The 23663-nt window shown below is 36.8% G+C and overlaps 2 long non-coding RNA genes across 2 annotated transcripts; both read left to right on the top strand.

The window, feature by feature from the left end:
* Positions 1 to 2086: 2086 nt before the first annotated feature.
* Positions 2087 to 3124, top strand: LOC125964403 (uncharacterized). The gene is made up of 3 exons (XR_007477394.1): positions 2087 to 2122; positions 2688 to 2764; positions 3081 to 3124. It is a non-coding gene; the product is annotated as an uncharacterized LOC125964403 (long non-coding RNA).
* A 10878-nt stretch (positions 3125 to 14002) lies between these two features.
* Positions 14003 to 21870, top strand: LOC125964404 (uncharacterized). The gene is made up of 3 exons (XR_007477395.1): positions 14003 to 14066; positions 14392 to 14433; positions 21813 to 21870. It is a non-coding gene; the product is annotated as an uncharacterized LOC125964404 (long non-coding RNA).
* Positions 21871 to 23663: the final 1793 nt, after the last annotated feature.

The raw sequence follows: 23663 nt of genomic DNA on the forward strand, positions 1-23663 counted from the left end.
GAGCTTCTAGTGTCAGAGGAGGGCTGGTAAGACATTGAACAGATTAACCATACATACATAACAGTTTTAGAAAAATTTCTTTAAATTTGTCACAATTTGGAACTATGTGTCATTATTACCGTTTGACACAGCTCACGTAACGTGTAGTTTCTTGTAACATCTGAGTATGACAGAAGACCTAGGAATCATTCGTTTGGGAAGTTAGTCACATTTATCAATGACAGTGCATAAGAAACTTTAATAATTAGGAATTTTTAGAAGAGTGCTGACTGACACGTAGCTTTGTTTCCCTTCCATTTTGACTTTAGACACAATCCCTGGAAATTTTGTAAAATCCTTTCCTTTCTTTTACCACCATGGTTTTCTGGAGTAAGGTGAGGAAGAGATATTTTTAAGAATAATTTTATTATCTCTGCATGAGTCAAAGAAAAGTTATATTGAGAGCTTTAAATGTTATGGAAAGATAAACTTTATGAAGGCTACCTCATAAAAATGGATAAAATTTGTGATATCTAAAATGAAATGTACATAAATCTTCACTTTCTCTTCTTGACGTTTTCTTGCATATAAACATGTAAGAAGTTAAAGCTTAGAATTCATGAGCAGCATTCTGCTCTCCGGAATTACACTTCTTCTAAATTTGTAAAAGTTATATCTCTAATACCTCTGAATATTTTCAGGCCTTCTTGTTTTTTGCCGTAATGAATTATATCTTTGGCTATTGACTATACTCTTAATACTTTGTAATCAGTTATTGCATGCATTAAAGTAGGTCTCAACTGAGGAAAATAATGATTGTTCCTCTGATAACATTTTCCATTCTCCTTGGAATGGAAAATGAGAAGTGTTCCCACTCCAAAGCATATCTTTCACCATTCCCATGGCTTTTTTCCTTCATTCTGATATAATAAATGACCAAAAGGCTATTTTGGTTGACTTTTGGCTCAAAGTTTACTAGATTGCATAATGGTAATATGTTTCTGTAGAATTATTCTTGAAATATGAGAATGATAATTGGCAGGTGGTAGGCTTTCAAACTCAAGCTCATTTTAGAGTTGGGTCTGTTTTCTTTAGCTTTGAATGTTCAGGAAAACTGAAAGAGGCATTAGGCAGATTTAGTTACCAAAGCTGTGTGATTGGGCAACAAGCACCAAACATGACCCAAACGTGCTCCACGTGGAAATCATACCTTTCTTTGTCTTACCTGGTTTGGTTGCTAAGGCAGAGAAATGAAGACTTCCATAATCAGAAGAAAATGGAAAGAATGTGGAGGCATTCATAGAAAATAAATGAGACCTTAATTAAAACGGAGAAGGAGGAAATAAGAAAAATGCAAAACTATTGGCTGGGGTATACTGAAAGTTAAAAGAAACTCATTATAAGTGACCCTGCCTTGACAAGAACACAAGTAAAAATGTGCACATGTAATTAAAGAAATAGATTATGTATTCAGTCTTTAAACTTAGTTCCAGGCAGCACCAGTCTCACCTGGGATGGAAGCATTTCCCAAGTGTCATTTGTTTGCACAGACAGCAGTTTTAAGAGCTAGGATTTGCAAAAGTTGATAACTGAGAGGAGTCAGAATGAGAGAAAAGGAAGAGTATGTAATGGGCCCCAGGTGTCTGGCAGGGAGAAATGTCAACAGCTGAGATAAGGGGAGGAGGTTGAGAAAATGGAGGGGCTGGTGTATTAATATGTACCTTCCCTGCTAAGTACTGAGCTCTGCGTTGGCAGGAACTGTCTGCTGCTTTATTCACAGAATATTGCCTGAAGCATTGTATGCATTCAATAAACATTTACTGAAAGAATAAATGGTTATATATTCCTGTTAGACTGTTGAATCCTAGGGTATTAAATGCTTTTACTAAGGTTAAATGATGGTGATGGGTTTCAGGTATCAACCTGCTTCCTTATTAAAATTCCTCAATATTAATTTTTTTAAAGTTTTCATTTCATAGTGTTGCTCTCCAGGTCCTTTAGAAGAAGTCTTTCCTCAGTCCAAGGCTTTCCTCAGTCCAAGACTTTCCTCAGTCCAAGGCACATGTCTTTCTTCACCTCTTCTGGTTTGAGAAAATGATTGGGAAGACAGATTTTTCTCTACATTGTATTGAGGAAAGAGGAGGTAATGTCTACATTCTAGCCTGGATCCATTTTTGGGGGGTTGAGTACTGTCGGGGCTGGAGCTGCATGGAGCCGTCATAATCAATTTTGGAGGCAAATTTGGTGGGTGTTGGAAGGAGGGCTTGGTCAGTTGAGTCTGAGGCTCTTGGAGGCTGTTAGCACCTCTCTGGGAGTTTCACATTCTCTGACATCTCAATGGCTTGCATTTTTATCTTTGTGCTATGGTGGTATCAAGGCATATTTTACTGTTTGTAGGAAGCAGGGGGGATTTCAAATTTTGGATGCTACAGAGAAAGTTGTACCGCCAACTGTTTTTGTAAGCATAGAAAGATAAAGCCCTTCATGGAAAACTAATGAAGAAATTCCCTTTCCAAATTGTGAGAAAATGAGCTTCATATATGCCTTCCCTAAGGAAAGAAAAAAGATGACTTCATTTATATCCTACCTTGTTCGAGAGGATTAAGACAGCTTTATGATGACTTAAAAACGATCTTTTCTGTCATGACCTTAGTATTAGCTGTTGAAAGCCATTTTTTGTCAATATTACCAATGTTCCTTTATTGCAGCCAGATGCCAGCTCTGCAGTGATGGGTAAACTAAAGGAGCTTATAAAAATGGAAACCTAAACTTCCAAGTTACAGAGGTGAGTGGAGCTAAAATTGACTTGGGGTCTAAACTGTGGTATTTTGAATGTGAACTTCAGCTTTCCCATTTTACAATATTTGGATAATACTATTAGGCCCTTGTAAAGTATCTGGTAACTTATATCTGAATTAAAAGACGTGAAAGAAGTATCAAACAGATTAAACAAATTCTTTGAGTTATAGAGCTGAAGTAGGGACGTATAAATGGAATAAAATATCCCAAAACATTACATGTGGCCATGACTGTCAAAAGTATTCTGTCTGGAATATCTGCCAAAACCTATTTATTCTGATTCTCTTTTTTTCTGTTCACAGTTAAAGAAACTGTCCATGGGATGGGTGGTATAGGTTGTTCCATGAAGAAAACACCAGATATTTGTCTTAGTTAAAAAGGTAAATTACACATGTACACTCTGGAAATTATTGAAAGCAAAATATTCAAGATAACTGGGAATCAAATTGAGACATTTAGCTTGGAAACTTTATATTTCTTTTCCCCACCAATTTAATACATAGGCTAAAAGATCATCTATTTATTTTTACCTCTTTCAAAAACTGAATGTATTTATAAAACACATGATGGCACCATGGGAATTATAATAAGTTATTCAAAGTCTTACCATGTAATGAGAGATATTTACACAAATATTTATAAAATATAAATATGTCTGTAATGAGAAAGCTATGGACAGTAAGAACCGGAAAGTGAGATTAAGTGCCTTGCAGAAAATTAGTACTTTTATAAACTCTGACAGATGAGTGGATATCTAAAATGTGGACAGCAGATGAGAGGCAGAGGAGAGAATAAGGAAGGAGAAAACACTGGAAAAGGACAAGTATCTTTTAAAGGTGACAAATGGACATGTCTTAAAGAAAGACTTCAAATAAGGAGGTAAGGGGAGAATTTTGAAAGCATTGTGCCAGGCTTTGTAAATGAGCTATATTTAATATTTTTAGAAATATAGCATGTGGTGGCAAAAGTTTACTCAATACAGTATTTAGGGAAGATGAATCCAACTGCAGGAGTCAGGACAACTGCATCAAGTTAAGAAGAGAAGCAGGGAGAGTAAGGAGGATGCAGTGGCAGTGATGACAGTGAAAGGGAAGAGGTCTCACAACCTATAGGGGTGGCAGGAAAATCAGACAGGGAGCGAAAAAATGAAAGGGGCATTGTGAATGGCGTCAAAAAAAAACCAAACCTGACAGCACTTGGTGAGAAAATAGATATATCTGAAGAAGCAGGTCCCTCAGAAACTTGATCTTGTATGTTTTGCCACTTTGCCTATTGCCTTCAAGGGCTTCTTACAAATCATGTAGAACACTGAGCATCACCTCTTTGATATAGTAATGATTATTTAGAGAGATAGGCTCCAAGTAACCATAACAGAAACAACATCAACAGTAACAACCACATAAACTAAATCTTCATTTAAATAAATGTCCTGTCGTGCAAGTTTCATCATAGTGCTTACACAGAAGAGTTATGGAAAGACTGATCTAGTTTTTTTTTTTTCCACGTGAAGACAGATACTTCTGGAAGTTTGATTTAGAAAGGAAGGCTACATGTAAACACACATCTATTATATCCAGAGAATCATCTGTTGCACTTTAGAAAATTAAAGGTGTCAATGTCAAAAAACTCGAGCTTCTCATTTCTCCAGAAACCAAGCATCTGACAAAGGCTGACTTTTGATTCTCAAAACAAATAATTTCACAGAGTGTTAATTTTGAATTAAAAAAGAGTTACACTTACTTAAGGAGGAGAAACAATGGCTTTGCAAACAAATGATGTTGCAAGGGCCTGGGTGAATTACAACTACATTCCTATAGATTTCAGCTTTAAAAAAAAAAAAATTGAAGATGCTTCTTCAATTTAAACATACTGAAAATACTTGTATTAATATGTCTATTCAGTTTAATTCAGTCCTTTTTGACATGATAAATTAATTGGAAACAATGTTAAATATTTTTTATAACTCTATGCCAACAGATATGTTAAGTATATAAATATCTTCTAGAAGAAAATTGAGAGGAAAGAAATGAAGTCAAGTAATACTGAATTTATATAAAAAGGACCATAGTTATTTTACTGAAATTTGCATTGGTCTCAGAAATTAAAGCTAGCCATTTTATCTATCCTTGTCCTATAATTCTGCTAGCTTCCTGTTCTAATAGCAGTAGTTCTTTCTATTGCTTGGAGCTTGATTTCCAGCCCACAGAATCCAGATGCCAGGAAGGAAATACTCTTATTTCAAGGAGGCCACAAGTCTGTAAGCACATCAAGCCTTGTCTGTATACTAGAGAAATAATATGCCTATTATATATTCGCAAGATGGTGTCACAGATGTAGCCAGGGTAGGATTTTCTACATAATGGCTGAATTTAGGGACTTAAAGCTTCACTTTAGGGCCCTCTCTCACCTTCTTTGGGCCCTGCTTTTCCTTCTTCATTGGCTTCATTCTTACCTAGTGCAGAAGGCTTTCTTCCTCTGGCTGGGAAGATGGCTGCAAGGTGCGCTAGCTTAAGTGTCTCTACAGCCTCTAACTCCAGAGGAAGACAGCACCTTTAGCAATTGCTCCAGCAAAAAAGAAAACAACAACAAACAAACAAACAAAACTCAGAGAGGCTTCTTATTGGTGCCCCTGCTTATTCATGGACTGATTACTCATAGGTAGCTGAGCAATTTAATGCATTAGCTTCTTGAAGTCACTTCTTTTTTTTCATCTATATAAAAAAGGTGTAAATAATAGGACCTGCTTCAGTAAGTTATGGTGCAAAATAATGATCATTAGATCTGACTGTTTCACCATGTTATTCAAGTCTTCTACATCTTACTGATTTTTATGTCTATTGGCTTTATGAGGGAATGAGAGAAGTGTGCTAAAATTTCCTGCTCTTTTAGTCCTGTAAACTCTTTGCTTCATAATGGATTATATTATTAGGTTCATACAAGGTTAATAATGTTATACATTTCTTTTTTGTCTGTCTGACTTTAAAATTTTTATTGTCATTAGCTTTCAGTGGTCTTGCTCTATAAACTGTCTACATTGCACTAGTCATGCTTGTAGCTCGTAGTGGTTATTAAATCTTTGGCTTGATAATGGTTTTGCCTACCCCATACCTTAAATTATCTCCATAATTTTTGTTTGTAATATTTGAAAATCAAAAAAACCCCTATAAACAAATGAATAGAATATCCAGATAGTGGATATTCAAAGATATTCAAATAACAATGTTAATGTGTTTAAAAATATATGACGAGATTGGGAAGCTTGAAAGAGGATTGAAAACTATTTAAAGATGTTAGTTTCAAGATTTGAAAAATATAATAACTGAAATTAAGAATGGATTAACAGCAGATTAGAGACATATATAAGATGAAATACTGAGAGATCAAAGAATGGCAAGTACAGAAGGAAACCAAAGAAACATAGGAATGAAGTGAACAGGGCTGACATACCTATAATTTAAGTCCCAGAAGTAGTGAACAAAACTCATTCATTTGATTCTCTCCTTCTCCCAAAGGCAGCTAGGGCCTCCCATATCTCATTAATGAAGTCATTTAAAGCGGTCTTCAGTCCTTCCCAGGATCTGTTTATTTCTTATGTTTACACCTTATTCCTAGGCGTAGACCTTTGGTGTCCCAATCCCAAATCTGTGAGTTTGACCTGGCTTTCTCCCGCATGAGCCAGCCCTCACATCCAGTTCTTGTTTTCCCAGCCACGTGACCTGCTGAAAGTTCTGCTCAGCTTCTCAACTGTCTCTGCTAGAATTGCCAGATGCTGTTATGGGAGAATTAGCCCCAAATCTGGATTCATTGTGCTAGTTTACCTTTTTCTCTTGATCTTAACTCTTTCTGTTGCTAGCTCTTTGATACACTCAAACATGTTTTAAAATATTTTTTTCATATTTTCTAGTTATTCTCAGGCATGTTTTTCAAAATTTCTAGCCCGTTTTCTGAAAATAGAACAATTTCTGATGGTTTTTCAATTTAGTTGGAACTAATTCTCCAAGACAATTTTTAGAGAGATATATGGGTACTTTATAAGTTTCTGGCACATAGTCCATTAAAAACGACAGCCTCTTCTCTTACTCTGGCCTGGTTTCCAAGGAATATTTTTGTTCTTTCTCTATAACCTATTTATCCGTCCTTAGACCACGTTGGTTCCCCTTCTTTGCAGTTTTGCTGAAAGTAAAAATAAAATGTCAGCTATTATTTATTACTTAATAGGAGGTATTTTAATGCTTTTAACCCAAAATACCTCAAATTTTAATAGAAATACCATATCAAATAAATATAAGATATACTATATATTTGACATCTGGACTAAAATTAGGAAAGGGAATTTAGAGGCTAGTGCTGTAATAGTTAAGAGGCATAAGGATATCCCATAGTCCTTTTCCCCAGTGATCTAATCCAGCTTGTTGTATGGGTCAGTTTTAGAGTACATGCAAAATAATTCTGAAGCTCATAGGGCCCCAGGCTACTTACTAATGTCTTTATCTGCATTACTGGCCAGACTTCACAACACAAGAAAAATCTTGGACTGACTATTGCCTTTGGGAGAAAGAGAGACCCAATGTTATTTCCTGGTTTAAACCAAGTTTCTCAAGAAATGATTCACATTTAGTGTCAATTGTTTCACAAGCCCAATATTTTTGGAAACTCGACTTTAACCATGAAGGTTGAAATATGAAAAGGAGATTCACTTTGAGGATAAACATATTCAAAGACATGAGAAAGATCCTAAAAAACTTAAGACATGTCTGAGTTGGCATTTTATTTTTGTCTGCATTTATATTTATGTCTGTGATATGACTGTCTTCAGAAGATGTATTGTCTGATGGTTGAGAGTGTCAGCATTTTTGAGCCAAACCACAATTTTTCTAAATGCAATACTGTCAGGAAAGTAAAATTTCTATCTACCAAAGATATGTTAAGCAAACATGGATTGTGGTTTCCAGTTACTGACAATAGATAAAAATAACCTGTTTGTGTATATTAATGTATAACCTATTACTAAAAGGAATGCTTGTTTCCCAGTACATTCTAATTGCTTCTTAGTTGTTCAGATCTTTGTGTGAAATGTCTGATTCCATAACTAATTTTCTCTTCCTATGGAAACTGTGACTACACATTTGATTGTAATTAGTTAACCAAAGGCTAATAAAAATTAATTAGAATTTGGCTGGGACTCACTAGCTTTGGACAATCTCACTAATATCCACATTTTGCTGCTATGCTGTTCCCATCTACATTCTTGTAGGGTCTTCATTTAAAGCCTGGTCCATTTTTTCTGGGGTTTCTACCATGGAGTGTGATGAGATAGGGTCCTCTTCATGCTTTCAGTCTGACCTCCTTTTCTGCTGTCTAGAAACTATTTTGGGTGGAAGGTGTGACCCATCCCTGTCACTGGGACTTCTTTTCCCTCTAAGAATGGTCCTTCTCTATGGAAGTTTCAGGTTTTTTTGAAGCTTCTGCAGCACAAAAACTTTGAGGTTACATATAGAAGTGCATTCTTTTACACAATCACTTTGTTGAAGTCAAGTTATGTCCCTTGCAAAAACTGGAAGGAATGCTCTACCTAATTCTGCAGTTGACTTCATCCAAAGTAGCTCCACTTGCTCCACAGTCTGTCTCATATAGTCTCAATTGGACCAAGCTTTGTCAGTTTCTTTTAAAAGACTGTCATCTCTCCTAGTGCTCAAAACTGAGTCCATGGGATTGGGCTAGAGAAGGCTCTCTTTTCATCATCTTGTTCCTCTCATCCCTGACTCATTGCCTCATTTGGCTGGTGCAAAACAAAAGCTAAGGCAAATGTTAAAAACAAACAAAACAGAACACAAAAACCAAACCAAAAAAACCCCCCACAATAACCTTACTCCTGACAAGCTGCATTATTCCTATGCCTGTAAACTCATATAGAGACACCTGGAGTGGGGAAGGTGGGGCTACAACCCGCCAGTTCATCAGACAGATGCAGCCAAACTGCGAATTTTGATTCAAACGTTTGCAGAATCTTGACAACTTCCCTGTATATTTACTTTACCTTCACAGGAGAATAAAAGTTATGCTTTTATACTTTTATTGGCAATCACCATCCACTTTCTGGAAACTAAATATTTGGCCAGATATTTGGAGTGTGAAATGTGACTGTCTATGGAAAGAGTATATAGTTAAGAGTCACGTGGACATGGCCCAGGTCAATCACTGATTCTGTGAGCTGGTCAAATGATGCACTCTCTTCAAGCCTCAATTTCTCCACATGAAAAATATGAGCGTTGGGCTAGATAACATCAAATAAAGAAGAATGTCAAAAAATGAATGTTCTTTGTAAGATAGGAATTTGGGAATGAGTGAGATAATGTGCATCTAATTTATGTCATCACTGAGGGATGAAGCTAGGATTTTGTTGAGCTCTAAAGGGAGCTACACTTATCTAAAGAAGTTTCTAGAGACCATTTCTGTTAATGCCCTTATATACTTTTATGAGGTCTTTGAAATCAGGTTCTGTGGAAGTCAATGAGAAACTTCACTTAGCAATTATCTTTCTACCATGCTTAATGGAAGAGTAGCGTCCTGAAAGAGGCTATGAGCTTTCAACCTACCTCATTCATCTCATTCAGAGATGTTCCAAGTGAAAAAACATGTTTGATTTTTCAGCTTTTTAAACCAAAGATTGTAGTTTCCTCCCTTTCCTTCCCTCCTCTCCATCTTCCCTCCCTCCCTCCCTCCTTCCTTCCTTCCTTCTTTCCTTCCCTTCCTTCCTTCTTTCTCTCCCTTACTCTCTTTGTCCATCTCTCTCTCTCTCCCCTTTTCTTCCCTCCCTTCCTCCCTCCTTCTCTCCCGTTCTTTCTTGTCTTAATTAAATTAAGCCAGAGGTTTAAGATATATAAATACTTTTAGTCCAGTTTTGACACTAGACCAAATTATCTCCAGACTCAGTGGCATTTACATTTTTGTCCTTCTGTTGGTTTGTAAGCTCCTTCCTTCTAACTAATTAATATTTTTCCTTTGCCAAACTGGGTTTTTCTTAACTACTTTATTAGTGTTAGACAAAACAGCAAGTTTCCAGCAGCACAATGGAAGATAATTTGTTAAACTCTTATATATTAAATTCTTACATGAAATCTATTTAAGTGGATGGTAGTACTATTCCCCCCCCCCACAAAGTTCTCTTGGAAATAATATTACAATTTAAATTTATCATTTAAAGTTTCCTTTTAAAAGTAGAGTTAGAGTGAATCTTACATAATTAGTTTATAGAATAGATAGCGAAAACGTTTGATTTAAAATACTAGTTTTACAGATTTAATCAGTTCCTATGAAGCCATTTCATCCACTTTCTTGCTCTGAAATATACATTTCATGCTTTTTTTCTTAAAGTGTGAAAAAATCTACATTGCTTCCCAAGCACTTAGATTTTTTCAAGATGTTTGTTTCTTTGGTCTCATTTAGACTCTCCTCATATTTGCTTCATTCAAGAGCTGTATTCTTAACAGTGAACTGTATGTTTCCACCGTAAATGTATGGCAGACCACTTTCCCTGGATCATGGCTCAGGATCCATCTTTAGCTGTAGTTTTATGGGGTCAGTTATTTTGCTTTCCAATTCTGTCTGTTACACTAATTCCCTATTCCAAGGTTTTCCAACTCCACCCATCATTCTCTCTGAGGAGAGTGCCATACTGGGGATGTGTTTTCCTTTTTCAGTGGTAAGTCACTGGAGCAACACTCACTTTGTAACCCAGGGTGTTCCTTTTCCATCGTCACAGACCTTGTTTTTTTTGAAGTAACCCTACATGTTCATTCTATTAGTGAGTTAATAAGACCTCTTTTGGTTGCAAGAACCAGGGAACATTCTGAAAGCCAGCTTAAACCAAAAAGGGAATTTATTAGCTGATATAATTGAATGTCTCGGGGACAAAATTGTATTCAGGCAGATATATCAAGACACTCAAAAAACTCTGTTACCTGCAAACTATTTCTTCCCATCTCTTGGTTCTTCTCTCCTCTGTGTCATCTTCATTTTCAAGGTTCTATTTGTGACTCCAAGCACCTCTCACCTTATATCATCACGGCCCAGAAAACCTAGCAGAATGAGACTTTCTTTTTTCAACCATTCCAGCAAATTTCCGTGAACTGTCATACTGGCCTTGCCTGTCTCAAGACTTCAGCCCTGGCCAAGGGGTTGTAATACATCAGTCCTGGGACCAATGTCCATGCATGGAGCCTGGAGGATGAAATTAATTTCACATCTGTCGTGGACCCGTGGACTAAGAGTCCAGAAAGGGCAGTTTCTGAGGGAAACTTCAGCTATTGGTCTTTAAAATAGAGGGGATGGATACATGATCTTCAGGAAAATGTTTCTTGTGGATATTTTCCCACTAAAATTCTTTCAACATATCCTTCCTTCAGGATAAAATTTGACTTCTGTAACTGAGTATTCAAGGCTCTGATCTTTTTTACTTCTTCAAACTTTGGTCCAATTACCTAGTCTTACAAGTAGCCCCCTTATCAGTTAGATGAATGCTTTTATTATGCCACTGCCTTCATGTCTAATATCTTTTTTTCTTTTATAAAATTGTTATGAATCTTCCCATCCATCCCTCAACAACCTACTCAAGCCCCACGGTTTCCAAAACAGTTTCCTTGGGCATCCTCGTCCGTGATGTTTTATCTTGCCTTTGAACTCCAAATAGTTTTATTGTTTACAATGTTTCCAAATCTTTATTTCATTTATTTATTTATTTTTATTGTGCATGTCTATAAGGCTCATAAACTGCCACTAGTTGTTAGTTGTATTTTGGGTATCACGTGTTTGAAAAAAATCACAAAGGTGAAAACTTGCTACTAATTCACTAATGGATTCAAATGAGATTGCATATCGTGAACTTGAAGAGAATCCACATATATGATTGAAAAACACTTTGTACATATATATGCAAGACTTTATTTTGGGGGGGGGGACCGTGCATGTGAATTAAAGCCTTTCCATCTGGAGTGCTCCACACTTAGTGTTCCTATAATTAAGGTGAAGTACTCTTAGTTTATGCCAATTTTTTATCTCCCTTGATATAGCTACTTCCATAATACTAATTATACATTCATATGTTAATAACCTGGAACATTGGACTAATGATAAACATGTATTTTTTGTTGTCATGTTTTAACTCTATGGTTCTTTTATATAATCAGACAAAAATATTGGTTGACTAATTAGAAATTTCTTTTCTGGTTTGACATTTTTACTCCTCTCTGTTGCTATTCTTAACACATTGTGAGTTTATGACTTTCATCATGGGTACTATAAATCAACATTGATATTTTGAAGCTTGGAACTTGGGAGCAAATAAAATGAGCTCATTGTTAATAAATCTGCTGACATTTTGCTTTGCAGAAGAGGTACTGGTATGGACTGAATTGTATCTCCCCAAATTTTGTATGTTGAAGCCCTAAACCCCAGTGTGACTATATTTGGAGATTAGGCTTTAAAGAGGTAATGAAGGATAAATTAAGTCATAAGGGTAGGATCCTGATTCAATAGGACTGGTGTCCCTATAAGAAGAGGAAGAGACACCAGGAATGCCTGTGAACAAAGGAAAGGCCAGGTGAGGACACAGTAAGAAGGTGGCCTTTCTCTCCTGGGAGAAACCAAACCTGCCAACACCTTGATGTTGAACTTACAGCCTCCGGAACAGTGAGAAAATAAATTTCTGTTGGTTCAGCCACCCAGTCTGTGGTATTTTGTTATGGCAGCCCTAGCAGACTATTACAGGTACAATCAGCATTCTAGTACTGTATTTATCTGACTTGGTTTTCAAATTTTTATTAATTTAGACCTGTTTTGTAACTCCAGTTAGATTATTTGAGTTGAACCCAAAGGTATAGTGGATTTCAAGCATGGCTGCCTTCTAGTCATTTATCACTGAACCTGAGTTGCAAGGTAAAATGTTAATGAACTCATCCACCATTTCCTATTTCCAAGCTTTGAACCTTGCAATTGGTGATGAAGTACCCGAAGCTAGTTCTAGCTTTCTAAGAATAAATTTGGAAACTATGTAAGAGTGTTGTAGATCTTGGCTCTATTGCAATAATATACATTATCTCGTTGGGTGGAATTGTATTGGAAAAATCTGCACAGTGAATTAGGTATATCCACAATGAATTGTGATAAAACAATATTCTTCTTAGGGGCTTGATAGGATCTGTCTGTCTGTCTCTCTGCCATATAATACCGTTAAGTTGGCTGAAGTCCTTTAATATTCATCAGCGTGCTAATGTGATTATCTTTAGAGCAGATAGACGCTTGGATCTTCTCCGAGGACTTTCAGAAATGCTTATTTGGCATTAAAAGGATCATACATCTATGTAAGTAATTAAAATAAAGATACAAGTGGACTGATATATAGACCTGTGATTTGGCCATTCACAGCAATATCTAAGGAATTGTCTCTAAGTTGCCAAAAGAGCTATGTAATTCACTAATGGATTCAAATGAGATTGAATATTGTGAACTTTAAGAGAATCTACATATATGATTGAAAAACACTGTGTACATATATGTGCAAGACTTTATTTTGGGGGGGGACCGTGCACGTGGATTAAAGCCTTTCCATCTGGAGTGCTCCACACTTAGTGTTCCTATAATTAAGGTGAAGTACTCTTAGTTTATGCCAATTTTTTATGCCAAAAGAGCTATGTAAGTTGCCAAAAGAGCTATGTCTCTAAGTTGCCAAAAGAGCTTACTTGTATAAGTTTAAAGATGACAATTTAGTGAAAAATGTCAGTTATGCTACTTGGTGACATAAAGAGCAAGAGAATTTTGGTGAGTTGGATGGTTGTTTTATATTTTCTTTTTACATTTTGGTCATATTTTTTGAGCTATTATATGTTTTTCATTGCCTGATTATGACTTGAGCTTAGGTTTGACAGAAATTGTCAAGGAAGACTGCAGCAAAGTGATGGAGACATTAGCATTTTTAAGCATATTTATACATTTTGGAATAAATAAGAAGCAGCATAAATAAAAAATAAAATAGTGAACACTTTTATTAATAATAAGAGCTGAGTGCTGTGTGCTAAGTTCTACATTAAGTTAATATGCACTTATCACCACATTTAATCCTTCAAATGACCCTATGAGTTAGATTTTATTTTATAGATGAGTAAACTGAGTCACAGAGGGTTAAGGAAATCAATCAAGCCACAGAAGTAAGAAGGGCTTTGAAGGTTCTCCAGCCGCAGAGCCTATGTTCTGAACTGCTAACCTCCCCATGTGCTAATGTGAGCACATGTAAGGTAATTTATCCAGTAATGAGTTAATAACGTTTGCAGATGTTACTACAGTTTTGGTGAGAATATAACTTTTGTTAATAGCCTGTAATTTTCTAGATAGTTTATTAAATTGCATTCTAATTTCTCAATGGTTGATAAAATCATGAACAGCTGGGGAGAAGAGTCTGGTCTTTATTCTAAAGCCCTTATTTATTTTCAATGAAAGTAAATATAATAGCAATTGCATGGTCTTTTGAATTTTTATGTAAGGATTTAATTCTGAATTCAGTTAAGCTTTGCTATAATTTTTTGGTGGGACATGTTAATATTATTTCTTTATATTGATTAGGCAAATAAAAATTATTCCAAGTGACATGATTCAGATTATATGGTGAGTAAATTGTGGAGTTGGGTTTTTTTCCTTTCTTTTTTCACTAAAATTCGTTTGCTCTTGAAAAATGATATAAATCGTAGGGATTCCTAGGGTTTATAAAAAATATTTCCAAAGTGAAGAAGCTTGTGTTTAAATAATTAATAAGCTTAACTGATAATCTGGCTTAATATACATACACACATGTATACACATTTACATGCATTATAAACATATACAGTTTACATATATATGGTATATGTAAATATTTAATATATGTGGATATTATATATATATATATAAAGCTATATATTTATTACCTGCTTTGAGAGTGCTCTCCCTCCCTGCCTTTCTCTTCATCTGTCTCTCTGTCTCTGTCTGTTTCTCTCTACACACACACACACACACACACACACACACACACACACACACACACACCCACACAAGTATGGATCGTCCAAAGCAGATCACAGTAGTGCAGGCACTTGAACGTTTAGTGATGAGTACATTGGAATCATATTATTTGCTACTTTCATTTAATTACTTTTAGCAAAGTTGTGTGGGTCCTGATACGGACTGTTCACTTGCCCATCTTTCTTGGTTGTACCAAACTGAAAAATTGACCCAAGGAGTGAAATGAGGCAAATTATTGTATCAGTTTTCTTGCTGGAAAAGTTGGATTGTAGAGTGTAATGGGTGACCTGAGACCAAAACAGGGCCTCCTCCTCTTTTGAGACAACAAGCCCACCGACTGGGCTGCCACTGCTCTTCTTGGAGGGCCAGACAGAGAAGGTGAGACAGAGCTGACTCCTTGAGGGAAGTGCATGTTGTCTTCCCTGTGCACGGGGACTGAGAGAGCAAGTTGCACTACACCTGGGGTCTGAAGGCCACGAGCAAGAGAAGGGCTGAGGCCAGTCAGCACTGCTTCTGCAGAACTCACTGCTAACGGCAGCCAATTGTTACTCCCTTGGAGAGGAGTAAGTAATAGGATGACATTTCTTCCCTAGAATGTGGAATTACTGGCAAAAGTCCCCTCTTGGGGACCACAGTGGGAATGTGGTAAGAAGATCTGGGTCCTCCTCTATCCCCATGGTTGGGTCCTCTTAACTTATTGTCATGTAGAATCTGAGCTCCAAATCTATCCCTATTTTATTTTTCATATCAAATTATGCTCAGCCATGCACTTCAAAGCAGCTTACTAGAGACTGTTATAGGCAACCCGTGATGACATAAATACCACAAATACAGTGTCAGCAACATAAAAATCAACAGAAACCCCTTCCCTTTATTATATTTCTGGGTGTATATAAAAGCCCACAAAACACTGTTGAATTATGGTCAAAATATTAAATATTCAAATCCTGGACAGCATTCCTGCCCCAATATTCTTTTATAATCAGATTATTCTCAACAATATAAGCCTGAGCTCTTGAAGCTATTTCTTTCTGTGTCTGTTCATGACAGACAAGAGAGTACGGCCCCAACAGGGGCATCGCCTCTATAACCATGAACGGCACTTCAAGAAAGAGTCTACTGTGAGAGATTTGAGAGCCAGAAAGTAGTGTCAGTCCTTTTATAGCCTGTTACTCCCTGGATGGCTGACAGCTTATAACTTGAAGCAAGCATCTCTGGAACATTTGTACTTCTCAAGGAAATCTCTGTCTTCACCCTTCCAGGAATTTCTCTAATACCTCTTCCCCACTTAAGTGAGGAATGAATCCATATTAGAATTATCTAAGCAATTTTAAAACTCTACATGTCCATATCTCACTCCAGATGAATTAAGTCAGAATCTCTAGGGGTGGGACCCAGGCATCAATATATTTTACAGCACCCCAAGTTCAAATCCCCTAAGAAAATGGAAGATGACCATTCCATAATAGAACCTCTGTTCTTTAACTCAGAAAGTTGGCCTGTGTTTCTATTCATTCTTGGCCAGTTTATAGTCCTTCCCCACATAGCTCAATAAGAACATTACATTCAGGATCAGAAGTCCTGCAGAGCCTGATAGTCCCAGATATACCATAGGCACGGGTTTAGGAATCTTCCTCATATTGCAGGTCAAGCTTTGCACAGCTGATGATCTTGTTTTTAATCTTGTTATTTCCACAACTGCATGTTTTGCATATGTTTGGGTAAAATTTCTCATTTGAGCTCAGGTGCCTTTTTTTTTTTTTTTTGGCCGTGCCACACGGCTTGTAGGATCTCAGTTCCCCAACCAAGGAGTGAACCCAGGCCACGGCAGTGAAAGCCCTGAATCCTAACCACTAGCCACCAGGGAACTCCTGGACCTCAGGAGCCTTAAGAAGCGTGCTCCATGTCATCAGTCATTACACTCTTGAACAAATCTCCAGCGTCATGCACCCCTATCTAAGCCCACTGTGTCCCAAGGGTTTTAGTACAGAGACTTTTCCAGATCATTTGGCATACTCCTGCCTCGATATTCTGGGAATCTTGATGATATCTCTGCTACAGTCTGTTAAGAAGGTAAATGTGTGTGGCCACTGATTACCTTCTGAAGTGTATATAATGCTGACTAACATCTTTGCTGGGTTTCAGCAGATCAGCGTATGTAGCATCGTAGGTCATCTCCTTTCTGGAACCACTGAAGCTACATTATCATCAAAGTTCAAGTATTTGTGTTTGACAACCCAGTAAATATCTATATAAGTTATTTGGCCCCTCATGAGTAGCATCAAGTTTGTCCTCTCTGTAGCAAGCAACAAGTGAAAATTTTTTCTTAAACCTTCTTTGTTAAAAGCTGATAGCCAATATCAGAATTCACAGCACTCCATCAATGTGTGACATGATGATACTAAAAAGAACTCATCACACCAGCACTAGCTCATTAAGGATGAGCTGTAACACATCAGATGAAACATCTTCAGGATATCAGCGATTCCCCAAGGATAAGAAGCAATGAACCTTCTCTAACACACAGTGGTACTTTGTAAACATGACCGCAATCCTTCACCCTTTTCTGAATTCCCATCCCTTTGCATATAATTTTGCAGCACATCTCAGCAAGAGCTGGAGTCTATTTCCCTTCCCCTTGAATGTGGGTGGGCAGTATGACTTGTATTGGGCAATAAAATTTGGTAGAACTGTGTGCCAGTTCTGAGACCAAGTCTTAAGAAGTCTTTTCATGCTTCCACTTACTTCCTGGGACCCTGCCTCTGCTCTGTGGACAAGAGCAGGCAAGCATGCTGTGGATGAGAGACCGCCTCCGCCAGAGTAATGTTAGTCCAGTTTTCCCAGCAGAGGGCAAAGACAAGTGGAAGAGCCTAGACAATATCAAAGCCATACTCCCAGATGATAGCTGATGCATGAGAGAGGGAGCCCAGCCAAGTCAGGAAGAATTGCCCAGCCAAGCTCAGCCTAAATGGCTCAACTAGGGAATTGTGGCTAAATAGATGGTGGTGGTTTTAAGCCAAGTTTCAGGTGCTTTGTTAAGCAGTGGTAGCTAATGCTGTCATACTAACATGCTATATTTGGGTGATATTTCTGTCTTAATGTGTGGAACTGGGTTAGAACCTAGGGATATTCATGTTCTGTCAAGCTTACTCCAGCATTGGAATTTTTAATTAGAAATATCTTCGTTCAGATCACAGCTCTGCCCTCTGCTAGAACACCTACCATGGCAAGAAGAACAAAGTGCACCAATTTCTCTCCAAACTCTAACTTGTTAAAACCGAGTCCTTTACACTTCTATAGCTACTGTGAGAGGATTGATGTCCCAGTACCACAGTTTCTTGATAAATGATACCAAGAGCTGCCAGTTATCCCTGTGGCTCTCTTTCTCCTCGTCGGTACAACTTCCCAGATATCAAAGGCATTTTATATAATGTAGTGTATACACACACACACACACACACACACACAAAATGAGAGAATGGCTGAAGTTTCCGGAAAGCACAGTAGTAGTCAGCACTATTACTATTTCCAGATGAGTTGCTATGCTGATATCTTTTAGCAAAGGTGGTAAGTTGAATATGATTATTTAGAAGGAGGAAGGGGAGAGGAGGACACAGGAGGATGAAGAGGACGGCAGCATCTTTCTCCCTGGGATGCTAGTTCCTAGGCCCCAGCTGGCTCATCCACTGTTGCCCTTGAGGTCTCCTCATATTTAAGGGAGTGAACACATTCTGTCACCAGTTCTCAGAGGTATAGGGTAAATTCTGGCATTAGGAATTATTTTAGGCTCTCTCAGTATGGATTTCGTATATTACTATAACTGTGACCCATATGTCCAACCAGGTGTCCAATGTTTTTGAGAAAGAAAATATAACCAAATCCCAACTTGTTAATCTGTTTGTAATTTGACATGGATTTTGGCACATGAGTTTTGATAAAGGATGTAGAGTATCTAGAATTTTCAAAACAGTATCTCCCATATTGAGGGGAGTTAGGACTTTTTGAAATATGCACTGGCTGGGCCTGTATTGCCTTATGATAAACATTTAGAGCAAGATTCAGGAGTAACTAATAATTGCACCAGTTAGTTGTAGCCCCTGGATATTTCCTGTATCTACAGTGGTAAAAGTGATGAGTAGATTTTCTCAACAATTTGATAAGACGCATAATTTCTCCACTTGGAAACTTGTATCCTGTTTCTTATTAGGAAAAAAGATATATGATTGTCATAGTCTTTTCTTTCATCACAGCCATTCAAAGCTCAGTATTTATTGTATTTATTATACAGTATTGTATAGTATGCATTACATAGTCTTCTGCTATAGGAGGAAGGTAGATGTAGTTACCAGGGACTATATAGTTACTGACACTAATTCTTATAGTGATGACACTACCTAACTACCTATCTACTGACAAGTATATGAAAAGGGAAGGTGATTAACTCTGTTTGTAGGAGGGGGAAGTGGGGAAATTTCTAAGACTGTCAGACAGAGGGGGTAGCATTTGGAGTAAACTTTGATGGATAAGATTTTGCCAGGCAGAGAAGGGGGAAAGGACATTGTAGACAGAGATAATAAGATTGAGTAAAAGTTCAAGAAAAAAAAAAAAGTGTTTGACTTGCTTACAGAAATCTAAGTAACCTGTGCATTTGTAGAGAAGGGCATATGCTGTGGAGTGAGAGGACATGGGTCTGAACAGATAAGCTTGCATCCCAGTTTAGATGAGTTTGCTAAGGAATTAGCTTTGTCCTCTAAGGACTGAGGCACTTTCCTGATTTATAATCTGAGGGTATGGTAAAAAGATATGCAGATCAGAGCATAAATTGAGCCAGGGAGTGAAATAGTGAGGACTCAGATTTAGTTCTTTATCCTTACTTAAAATGAATAGGAAAAACCAAGAGGATAAGAATATAATATGCTTTAAATTTTCATTTTATTTTTCGGAACCACAAAATATTGACATTTTAGTCAGTGACAGATGGGTGGATATCAATAGCCATGTAAAACCTTTTTCTAATTCTCCTTTTTATTTCATACATTTTTATTATCTTCCTTTCTTCTGCATATTCCATATGTGTACTTTAAAATATGTGTATGTCTTTTTGTATAATTGTATTTTATCACAATGTTGTGATTTGATCATTAATAACGGTAATAAATTGCATAGCATGTATCCAATAATAAAAACTGCATTATAATCATAGTCTACAAATCTTAAAAGCTGGCTTGAAATTTCTAGGAAAAGTGAATAAAAACATTGAGTTGACAGCCTGATCACGTTGCACTGGGTTATCACCATATATGTGACTCGGTAACTAGAATGTTTGCTGTCCATTATGTAAGAGAAGTTTGTCATCCCCAGCTCATTTAAAGGTTATAGAATTTCCTTTTATGTAACATTCTTTGTATTCGTGAATCCTATGTCAATTTTCAGGTGTAGCCTCATTGCTGAAAAAAATCCTTGGTGAAAAACCACAATGAAATGAGTTCATTTTCAGAAATTTTTTAAGGATTAAAAAAGGAAAGGAGCTGAATTAGAAACAGGAGAAATTCGGTACTAGTCCCCATTCTCTATCAAGTTCCTTCCTCAGCTAAATTTGGTATGATAATACCTTGAAAAGAAGATACAGGAAGATTATAAACTTCTAGTTGTTAAGATCAAATTTCCATGTGGAAACCATGTTTTCTTAGTAGGAAATTTTTTTAGAAATCTTAGTTCATACTTAGTATTGAAGGACTGAAAAACATGACTCTCTGATTTCTGAGCACACCATGTAAGAAATCAACTGGCAAATTGACATCTATAAAATAGGCAAACTTTACACAAAAAGCAGTTTTATAAAATATTATAATGATTATAATGTTTAGATAATTATGGCTTTAAATTTTTTTAATGAAGCTAGAGAAAAAAATTCATGAAAATATCGGATAGCTATTTGTACTACTAGAACCAGAACTAGAAATAAGAATGTACTTTTGTGTATCTCTATACACTTTATAAAATATGTTTACTTATGTTATTTTAACCTCACAGCAATTCTCTGAGGGAAAGGGGTTTGCTAGTATTCCATGTAGAAACTAGGAACCTGGGGTCCTCGTGGTTCCTTTAAACAGGTCACACCACGCACAATGTTTGAAGACCATTGAGTTTGTGGGATTCTTTTTCCCCCAGCTCTGACATAAGCCTAAGTTTCTTGCATTGTAAGATAATAAGCTTAGTAGTAAAAGCTCAGCTCTGTCCTGGTATAAAATGCCACTGTATCCATCCTTGTCCTGAAATGTAAAAGTATTGGATCCTATTACATGCAGTACAAACTGTCGATAGATTATGGTTTAGTATATTATCAGTGTCTGGATATATTCCATTAGGAATTTTGGCTGTGAGTACTAGAAAAATAAGATTTTAAGACTTTTCTATTGCTATATCATACAAATGTGTCTTTCCAAAGAATAGGCACTAGAGTGTAAGATTACAAGAACTGCCACTGCACATATATCAATGGAGGTTACATCTCATATATAAATAGAAAAGAGTCTCTTGTCTAAATGTGTAAGCTAGTCAAGCTACTCACTATGTATGATGTGAGCAATTTTGGAAGTTATATGAAGTGTTTAAGGTTACCAGGACATGTTAATGCACTTAGAGTCACCATTTAATGCTTGATATGTTTTCCAAATGTGCACAACTTACTCCTTGGTACTGTTTTATGATGTGTGCCAAATTTCCAATGCCAAAAGGCTGAATTCTCAGTAATAGGGAGCTTTTTCGCTATCTTGCTTTGACAAACCTCTAACTGAGACCAGACTGACAAGCTGTTTCTGCCATAGCTCTCAGCAGGCCACCTTGGTCTTGGCCTTGACTTTTGGAAAGAGGTTGCCTCATCAGATAACCCTCAGCTACTAGGTCCATCTGAACTTTGAGAGAATATAACACATTTGACTATTAAATGGCCTCTATTGATATCATGCTCTATTGTTTGTTTTTAGATAGACTCTGGACTTCTTTGTTCATCCACCCACTTCTGTTCAAGAATGTATGTTTGGCCTCGAGAACTTGACCAGACCATCTGTGAATATTCCTTTTTTTCCTCTGTGGGAATTTTGATTACGGAGCTCAAGTTTAAAAATGAAGCCAACCAATCATTTATGTATGTGAGAATCAATTTATATTTTCTTTTTACTTTTACTTTTGTTTACTTATTTTTTTGGCTGTGCTGCACATCATGTCGGATCTTAGTTCCCCAACCAAGGATCAAACCCGCGCCCCTTGCATTAGAAGCATTAAGTCTTAACCACTTGACCACCAGGGAAGTCTCTACATTCTCTTTTAAACTTCTTAGTCATCTTTAAGAGATATACGTCTCAGCAGTGAAATGGAATAGGATTTCTTGATAGAAATAGAGAAAGGAAGAAAATAAATGGCTTAAGCAAAATATACTGTAGCATAGAGATAAGATGTATGGAAAACAATCTGTCATTCATTAAATAAAATTCTATAGATTTTAGGCTGAGATCTATAGATAAAAGCAGAAAAAAAAAAAGAGAGTCTAGTTGCCAAATATATGTTACAGTGTTCATCACTAAATTAAAAACCTTTGTGGTGGCTTCATAGAATGAATTTGGGAGTGTTTCTCCCTCTGCAATGTTTTGGAAGAGTCTGAGAAGGATGGGTGTTAGCCTTTCTCTAAATGTTTGATACAATTTGCCTGTGAGGCCATCTGGTCCTGGACTTTCGTTTGTTGAAAGATTTAAAATTACGGTTTCAATTTCATTACTTGTGATAGGTCTGTTTATATTTTCTTATTCTTCCTGGTTCAGTCTTGGAAAATTGTACCTTTCCAAGAATTTGTCCATTTCTTTGTTGTTGTCCATTTTACTGGCATATAGTTGTTTGTAGTAGTCTCTTATAACCCTTTGTATTTCTGCGGTGTCAGTTGTGTTTTCTCCTTTTTCATTTCTAATTTTATTGATTTGCATCCTCTCCCTTTTTTTCTTGACGAGTCTGGCTAAGGGTTTATCAATTTTGTTTATCTTCTCAAAGAAGCAGCTTTTAGTTTTGTTGATCTTTGCTATTGTTTTCTTCATTTCTATATCATTTATTTCTGCTCTGATTTTTATGATTTCTTTCCTTCTTCTGATTTTGGGTTTTCTTAGTTCTTCTTTCTCTAGTTGTTTTTAAGTGTAGGGTTTGATTGTTTGCGATTTTTCTTGTTTCTTGAGGTAAGATTGAATTGCTATAAACTTCCCTCTTAGAACTGTTTTTTGCTGCGTCCAATAGGTTTTAGGTCATTGTGTTTTCATTGTCATTTGTTTCCATGTATTTTAAAATTTTTTCTTTGATTTCTTCAGTGATCTCTTGGTTATTTAGTAGTGCACTGGGGTGAAGTGAGAGTAGCATTGATATATATACACTACCGAATGTAAAATAGTTAGCTAGCAGGAAGCAGCAGCATAGCACAGGGAGACCAGCTTGGTGCTTTATGATGACCTAGAGGGGTGGGATAGGGAGGATGGGAGGGCTGCTCAAGAGGGAGGGGGTATGGGGACATATGTATGCATGTGGCTGATTCACTTTGGTGAACAAAAGAAACTAACACAGTACCGTGAAGCAATTATACTCCAATAAAGATCAATTTAAAAAAAACAATAAATAAAAAACCCTTGTAAATTAAGATATAGATGTTACTGTGTCATCTGAGAAGGAACGTTTTGTTGAGTGTCTACTACAGAAAGCTGGGAACCTCACCACTGTATTCCCAGCAAGGTCCCTCTTATCAGCAAGCTGAAAGGAGTCTTGCTAAGTTCACTCCCTGAATTCTGATCCTTGTTGGAGGCAGC

Source organism: Orcinus orca, chromosome 5, assembly GCF_937001465.1.
Source record: "Orcinus orca chromosome 5, mOrcOrc1.1, whole genome shotgun sequence".
Classification (NCBI taxonomy): Eukaryota; Metazoa; Chordata; class Mammalia; order Artiodactyla; family Delphinidae; genus Orcinus; species Orcinus orca.